The sequence below is a fragment of the Hemiscyllium ocellatum genome (assembly GCF_020745735.1).
Source record: "Hemiscyllium ocellatum isolate sHemOce1 chromosome 27 unlocalized genomic scaffold, sHemOce1.pat.X.cur. SUPER_27_unloc_1, whole genome shotgun sequence".
Classification (NCBI taxonomy): domain Eukaryota; kingdom Metazoa; phylum Chordata; class Chondrichthyes; order Orectolobiformes; family Hemiscylliidae; genus Hemiscyllium; species Hemiscyllium ocellatum.
This window is the reverse complement of record NW_026867476.1, coordinates 3,289,377-3,297,745: the sequence shown is the minus strand read 5'-3', so window position 1 is coordinate 3,297,745 and position 8,369 is coordinate 3,289,377. Positions and strand designations below refer to the sequence as shown.

Sequence of the window (8,369 nt, the reverse complement as noted above, 5' to 3'; positions counted from 1 at the left end):
CAAGGGTGCAGTGACCTTTGTTTCTATAGTGATGAATACTTTTCTCAAATGATCCCCAACAGTGGAGAGCTTTCGTAACCTTTTCCATCTACTTCCTCACTTACTTGCTGAAAAAAACTTCTATCAGTTCCGAGGAAAAGATGATGACCTTAACATTTAACTCTGCTTCCCTCCAGAATTGCTGCTGTTCTCAGTATTTCCAGCATTTTCTGCCTTTATTTCTAGTTTCTAGTTTCAGGGTAGTTTGTTTCTGCCTTGAGGTTGAGAGGAAACGTAGAAACTAGGAGCAGGAGTAGGTAATTTGGGCATTTTAAGCCTGGTCCACTGTTTAATATTATCATGCCCGCGAATTCAGTGCTCTATTCCCGATTTTTCCATACCTTTTGACCCTTTAGCGTTAAAAACTGCATGTAAAACTTTCAATGTAATAGCTTCAACCGCTTACTACGACAGAAAATTCCACAGGTTCACTCATCTCCATCTGAATAATTTTTTTCAGGACACCCCAGTCATCTGGAACACATTCCTGTAACATCCTGCCCAGACCTGTCAGAATTATTGAAATTATTCTGCAATCCCCGTCATTCTCCGAACCTCCGGTGAATATAGTCCTGAACAAACCAGTTTCTGTCCATACGTCAGTGCGATCACTGGAATGTTTCTCTGCAGAAGAGCTGCTGCAGATTTCATGGGTTACCTTCATGTGCATGTTTACTGAGGATTCTGGGTACACGGAGGACCAGAATCCTCCGCGGAAATGAATACGGTCTATCTCCGCTCAGGGGCGGTACTGCGCAAACGCAATGTTGCCTTGTCTCCGAAGACCGACTGTCCATGCAGCATATGCGCAGTGCTGCTCCTGGAAGCATCGGACAGCCTCAGTGACACCGAGTCTCGGCAGGTCCCAGAGCCCGAGTCAGAGCGGCCTCCAGCGGGAGACAAGCGGCTAGATCCCGGGAAGTGAGGAGCACCTTGGAGCGGCTGGTTATTGAAGACCAAAGGTCAGTGAGTGGAATCCCATAACCCAGTCTAACTAACCCGGATTAGTTAAAGAGCTGCTTTACATCAGGGTGGCGGTTGGATGTGAAGTCACTCCCTGGCCTTTGTGTATGTCACTTTTTGTGGGTCACTACCTGTCTACCCTTCCTACCCTTCCTGGAGTCTTCCATCTATCTGATTGTATCTGCGACTTTTCTCTCTTCCTTTAAACGGTCATCGATCACACACCCCCACCCCTCCCTCTTGTAAATTCCTCTTGCCTCTAATTGTGGCTCTAACAGATCCATTCAATCTGGATTCGCAACCAAAGACACTTCCTGCAGACATAATGCTCAGTAACATGGAAACTCTCCTGACAATCCCCCATCTGACGAGAAGAGCATATTTTTGGCCATCTGACGAAAGGCCAGCTTTGCTCCTTCACAATCTACAGACCCAGGAAATAGCATCGTCTGTTTGCTCTTAAATAAATGTGCTCCAGGCTAACTTCATGCTGAAGGAAGAACCCACTCTGTTCACTACTGTAGACTTACAGCAAGTTTAAAAACTATGCACTTATTTGTTCCTGTACCATGAGGTTCCTTTGAGGTCAGCTGTGAATTTTGCTGTATGTTAAATTGCCCTAGATGCACTCGGATGTCCACAGATACATAAATTGAAACAGCAAAGGCAGTACCTATGCAGATTCACTGCTGCGTCAGTTAGCAGTGTAGGTTTCTTTCTCTCTGTCCCTTACAGACCATGTACTCACTGCCTTTGGTTGTCTTTCTCCATATTAAAAGTGCTCTTGTTTTGACTTTTTTACTGCAAGGTTCCAAAACAATGCAACAGCATATACAACAGTAATTGCGGCTCCTGGAATGTAATGAAATCATCATCAACACCTAAAATATATCAAAAAAGGAACAGCTCTTACAGCCACATGTTTTCCCATCTTCCTTCTTGGATTAGTTCTTGGTGAACATTCCCATCTCCCAGGTTACTGTTATTCAAATAATCTGCCTTTCTCTTTGTTCTACCAAACCTCACATTTATTTACACTAAACTGCACCTGCCATACATTTGTTCACTCACTCAGTCTGTCCAAATATCATTGCATCCTCCTTGCAGCTCATCCTTCCACCCAGCTTTGCATCATCTGCAGATTGTGAAATATTCCATTTAGTTCTCTCATCTGAATCATTGACATATATTGTGAATACCTGGGGTCCCAGTCCCAATCCCTGCAGTTCCCCAATCATGAATCATTGTAAAACATTGATCTGACTGATCCTCCCTGACTGACCATATAAAATAGCAGATGTCAGCCTGATGATCACAACTGACTGAGATCCGATTGAGTAATTATGAAACATTGAATTACTAAAACACAGAAGCAGGCCACTCAGCCCATTATGTCCGTGCAGTGCCCAAAATGCACTTTCTCACCTTGTGCCATTGTCCTGATATTTCCTTTTAAAGTTGTACATTGCTTGTCATCAAGTAATTATCCAATGACCTTAATTGAACCTGCTTAAACCACTGTCCCATGCAATGTGTTACAGATATATTTACTCACTGTACGAAATTTCTTTCTCACATCAGATTTGCTTCTTTGTAATGCATTTGAAATCTGCATTCTTATTCTCAATGCTTTGACCATGGTGAACAATATCTCATTGTCTGTTCCAGGTAGACCCCTCATGATTTTCACAACTTCTTTTAAATCTTCTCTCAGCCGTCTCCAATCTAAAGTTATGGCTGACATTTCTCACTGTTGGAACCGTTCATGTGAAGGTGGTTTCCCTCAACCGCCCAGTGTTCCTTCCCTCCAGCTGAAACTAATTTGAACCTTCAATAGTTTCATGGTCCATTCTAGTTCCTGATATTCTTCATATTGATGGATCTACTCCAATTAAACGTTGGGAAGAATTAAGCCACTGTTTCCAGTCTCTGCACCAATCTTCATTCCTGAGCTCCAGCCTCCATCTCTTTCTCTCTCATTTGTAACTCACTGAGATTCAGCCAGGTTGTTCATAACTTGTTGCATTTGATTCTGAGAGGAACTTCTGATCTGTGCCAGTACGAAGATACTTGTATCCATCCCTGTCATCTCATCAGGGTCTTTCCCTATCTCAGAACAGCTGCTGCTGCTGGAACCCTCTTTGATTCCTCCCTTCCTTACCTCCAGGCTCGACTACTTCAATGCTGTACTCAATTCTGCCCTCTGTCAACTTGAAATCATCTAAGACATTGCTGCTGTTTACTGGCAATATCGAAATTTTAATATTCTCACTTTAGTCTTCAAATCCCTCCAATGGCTTCTCCCATCTTTATCTCTGTAATCTCCCTGTGCTGAGATGTATGGGCTGCTCCAGTGCTGGCCTTTTACAGATTCCCAGTTTTGATTGCTTCAGCATTGGTGGCTCAGCCATAAGGCCTGGAATTCCTTTCCTGTGAGTTACCTCCTGGAAATGCTGCAGTCCATGTGCCATAAGTACACCCACTCTGCTATTCCAGGATCTGGCCCAACACACAAACAGCAAACTATTTCCAAGTCTGGATGGTGAGTGGCTTGGAAGAGAACTTGCAGGTAATTGCTGCTCTTGCCCTTCTTAATGGCAGTAGTTTGAAAGGAGCTATCTCAAGAGGCTTAGTAAACTTCTGTGAATTACAGTGAATGCTGGTTATTGCTGCAAGATAGCCGTAATTACTGAAGAAATCAATTCTTTTCAAGAAGAAACAGACCTTCCTCTCACTGGCACTTTTTTTTTTGCAGAAGCAATCCAGCCTCAGAGAGCAGTCAACTAGGCCAAGCCCAGCAACAACAAAGAAATAACCGAGCATCTGAAGGGATGGCTCCTCTGTCATCACTTAGCCCCACAGCATCCATTCAAAACCTGGTCTCTCAACGTCACTAGAACTGCCACACAGTAGGGAAAACTTGTGATTCTCACTACAACTATAAAAATTGAACTTTTTATAAAGCTGAGAAGTTCAATCCTTTCTGTCCAGTCGGAAGTCACTGATATATTTGGGATTGGATGACGAAGAGAATCCCTTCCCATATGTGGAGCAAGTGGATCACCTCTCCCTGGCCTGCATTGAGGATTACTTTCCAGGTCAAACAGGGAATTGGATCCCTTGCTACAGCCCATATATACTTCTGGTATCTCCCGAAGGGGACTGAACTTGTGTTCAGATCATTGGCTGAATTAGAATGTTTTAGAATGTTACTATATATGAGGAGGCCATTCAGCCTATGGTGTCCATAATAGTTCCTGAAACACCCACCCATTTTCCACCCCTATCTCCATCATTTTACAACTGACCAGCGTCCTCGATAGTGTAGTGGCTAGTATCCCCACCTGCAACTAATGAGACGGGGGGGGTACAATTCCCCGCTGGGGAAGGATTTGATATTTTTATGGATGTCTTGTAGCCCAGAGGTAGTGACCTAAACCTGGAACGGGTTCAATTCCTGCCTGCTCCGGAGTTCATAAGATATAGGAGCAGAATTAGGCCATTCGGCCCATCGAGTCTGTTCCGCCATTCGGTATGCTCCTCACTCCCATTTTCCTTCCTTCTCCCCATAACCCTTCAACCCATCATTAATTAAAAATCTGTCTATCTCCTCTTTAAATTTACTCACAGTCCCAGCATGTACCACGTTGTGGTAGTGAATGCCACAGATTCACAACCCTTTGGGAGAAGTAATTTCCCCTCAACTCTGTTTTAAATTTGCTCCTCCTTAATCTAAATCTATGACCTCTCATCCCATAATACCCCACAAGAAGAAGCATCCACTCCATGTTTATTTTATCCACATCTTTTATCATCTGGAACACCTCAATTTGATCTGCTCCCAATTCTTATAAATTATAGAGCATATAGTCCTGAACTGTTCAACCTATCTTTATACACAAGCCCCTCATCTCTGGGATCAACCTAGTGAAACTCCCGTGAACTGCTCCAATATCACATCTTTTCAAAAAATGGGATTAAAGGTGCAGTCAGCACTGCCATGTACAGTTACCTTTATATTCTATTCCTTTTGTGATAAAAGCCAATGTTCCATTCACTTTCTTTATTATCTGCTGTACCTGCATGCTAGTTTTCTATGACACATGAGTGAGGATACCCAGATCCATCAGCACCAGACTACCCCGAAGTCTCTTCCCATTTAGATAAGAGGTTGCCTTATGTTTTTTTCAACCAAAATGCATGACCTCACACTTATCCACATTAAACTCCATCTGCCACATTTTGGCCTACTCACCTAAACTCTCCTAAACTATTTCTAAAGTTGTTATTTCCTCATTGCAATTTACCATCCCGCCTATCTTTCTGTCATCCACAAATTTGGACATCGAGCCTTTTATCTTTGTGTCCAAGTTGCAAATGTAGATTGTAAAAAGCTGGGGTCCAAGGACTGAACCTCATGGCACCTCACTAGTTACATCTTGCCATCCAGAAAAAAAGCCATTGATTCAGACTGTCTGTCTTCTGCCCATCAGCTAGCCACCTATCCAAGCTGATAAATCACCCCTAATCCCATATGATCCAACCTTGTCAACTAATCTTTTGTGTGGCACTTTAGCAAATGCCTTCTGGAAGTCCAGGTATATTATATCTGCAGGATCCATAGTATCCACTTTGGTTGTTAAATCTTTGAAGAACTCTAGCAAATTAGTCAATTATGATTTGCCCTTCATAAAACTATGCTGATTCTGATGGATAGAGTTTTGACTTTCCAAACATCCTGATATTGCTTCCTTGATTACAGATTCTAACACATTCCCAACCACAGATGTTAAACTAACTGGTCTGCAATTTCCAACATGTTGCCTCACTCCCTTTTTGAATACAGGTGTTACATCAGTATTATTCCACTCCACTGGAACCAAAAGATCATGAGATATAGGAGCAGAAATTAGACCAATCGGCCCATTGAATCTGCTCCACCATTCGATCATGGCTGAGAAGTTTCTCAAATGCATTCTACCGCTTTTTCCCCATAATCATTGATCCACTTGACAATCAAGAACCGATCTACCTCAGTCTTAAATAAACTCAATTAATCTTTCCCATGTCCATGGATTTTTGGAATATTGTAAATATTGAATCCACTATCTTCAGTCCTCCAGGGTGTAGGCCATTAGGCCCAGGCGACTTGTCTACCCTCAATTATCATAGTTTGCTTTTCCCTTTCGACGTTGATTGTTAATGTTCTACCCTTTCTATAGCCTCTGACTTGCCCGTTCCAATAGCAATGGCACTATTGTCCTCCAACTTGAAAACCGAGGAAAAGATTTAGCATCTCTGCCATTTCAGTGTTTCCCTTATGAACTCACCGGTTTCATCTTCCAAGGGGCCAACGCTTACCTGAGCGACTCAGTTCCCTTTAGCATATCAACAGAAGCTTTGTTCTGTACTTTTTGATATTTTGTGCTAGGTTTCTTTTGTGATTTGCCGTACGTATTTTTATTCTTTTTTTTAGTATCCCTTTGTTAGTGTCTGGAATTTTCCCAACGTTTCAGCCTTCCCAGGTTCGGGGAGTAATATTTCTGAACAGGCTGAAAAATGTCTTTTAAAAACTACGTTCTAACTTCAAAAACAAGCACTTCTGAGCTTTCTGGAAGGGTGGCGGGAACGATCGCCCCGCCCCGTTGCCTCCGATTGGTCGGATATCTCCACCAACCAGGCTACCTTCAGTGGTGACGCAACGCCGAGGCCCCGCCCCTTGCGGACCAGCGCATGTGCAGTGTGTGTTCTGCCGCGGGACAAAGGCGGTGTGACGGAGTGTGGGCGGGGATTGGCGCCGGCGGCTGAGGGAGCAAGAACAGAAACCGCTGGAGAAGCTGAGCGGGCCCGGGCGGCGCCTGTCGACAGACATCCGACATGTCTGGTAAACATCCCGGGGAGGTCGCCGGGCCCCAGCGCCAAGACCCTGCTCCTGCCCCCGGGCAGAGGAGACAGTGAGACAGGGTAGGATTGGAAACCGCGGGAGACTGGGGGAGGCCTGAGGCCTCGAATACGAGCCCCCGTGTTTGTTTGACTGGGGAAGGACCTCGCGGATAACTGGCCGCCATCTTTGTGAGGGTAAGGTGCATGTCGCCATCTTGGTGAAGGCACCGTCCCCTGTCATTTCTGGGAGAGAATTCCAACCTCGTGGCAGCCCATTGTGACAGCTAGAATTTCCTCATTTCACTCTGAGACACCTGGCTCTGAGCTTGGTCTGTGTGTCCTTGTCAGGATGGCCGAGTGGTCTAAGGCGCCTGACTCAAGGAGCGTTAATCCTTGCTCTGCATCTGGGCTTGTGCATTCTGGTTGTGGGTGGCACAGTGGTTAGCACTGCTACCTCACAGCGCCTGAGACCCGGGTTCAATTCCCGACTCAGGCGACTGACTGTGTGGAGTTTGCACGTTCTCCCCGTGTCTGCGTGGGTTTCCTCCGGGTGCTCCGGTTTCCTCCCACAGTCCAAAGATGTGCGGGTCAGGTGAATTGGCCATGCTAAATTGACCACAGTGTTAGGTAAGGGGTAAATGTAGGGGGTATGGGTGGGTTGCGCTGCGGCGGGTCGGTGTGGACTTGTTGGGCCAAAGGGCCTGTTTCCACACTGTAAGTAATCTAATCTAAAAAAAACAGGAAAAGGGAGAGAAGCAGTAAAAATACGAAGGCAGGCTGTGATTTTTGAAGTGACTGAATCTGATACTTTGTGGCGCTGGAACAGGAAATGGGTAGTTTCAAGATCGCAGTGACCAGGAGAGCAAATCATCGAGGTGTTGATGTTATTGCTGAAAATGTGTTGCTGGAAAAGCGCAGCAGGTCAGACAGCATCCAAGGAGCAGGAGAATCGACGTTTCGGGCATGAGCCCTTCTTCAGGAATTCTGGTCAATTCCTGAAGAAAAAACATGCCCGAAACATCAGTTCTCCTGTCCCTTGGATGCTGCCTGACCTGCTGCGCTTTTCCAGCAACACATTTTCAGCTCTGATCTGCAGTCTTCACTTTTTCCTCAATGTTAATGTTATTCTCACTTTGTAGACAGGAAAAAAGCGAGGACACCGGGAGCGGGGGAAAGACATGATGAAGATGGATTTGAATTTCATTGCAGGAGGAGGGATAATGTGTAGGATTCAAATTTAATACTTTCAGTTTGTAGATCGGAAAAGCGTTCCATAGAAAGTAGAACTGTCTACTGAGCTTTTAGCCTTGTACTCCCAGTGATGTCTTTTATACATTTCTTTTATAGGATGTCACAAGTTTGAAATTTAATAATTGCATGCCTTATCTCAGGCCGTAGACTGGGATTTGGATTACCAGGTGCTGGGGATTTGTAAACGTTTAATCCCATCAATTTCCTGACACCATTTCCTATAACTACTCACT

General features: G+C 44.6%; 1 protein-coding gene across 7 annotated transcripts in view; it reads left to right on the top strand.

The window, feature by feature from the left end:
* The first annotated feature begins 843 nt into the window (after positions 1–843).
* The window catches only part of LOC132807021 (zinc finger protein 271-like), a 25,915-nt gene continuing 18,389 nt past the window's right edge, over positions 844–8,369 (top strand). For 3 of the 7 annotated variants that reach the window (XR_009641914.1, XR_009641912.1, XM_060821318.1), the window contains exon 1: positions 6,756–6,966. The gene's annotated coding sequence lies outside the window, so the exon portion shown is untranslated. Of the gene's footprint in view, positions 1,002–3,757; positions 4,158–6,755; positions 7,081–8,024; positions 8,110–8,369 lie in introns of those variants that run through there. The other 4 variants (XR_009641913.1, XM_060821321.1, XM_060821320.1 and 1 more) reach the window with 4 other exon arrangements.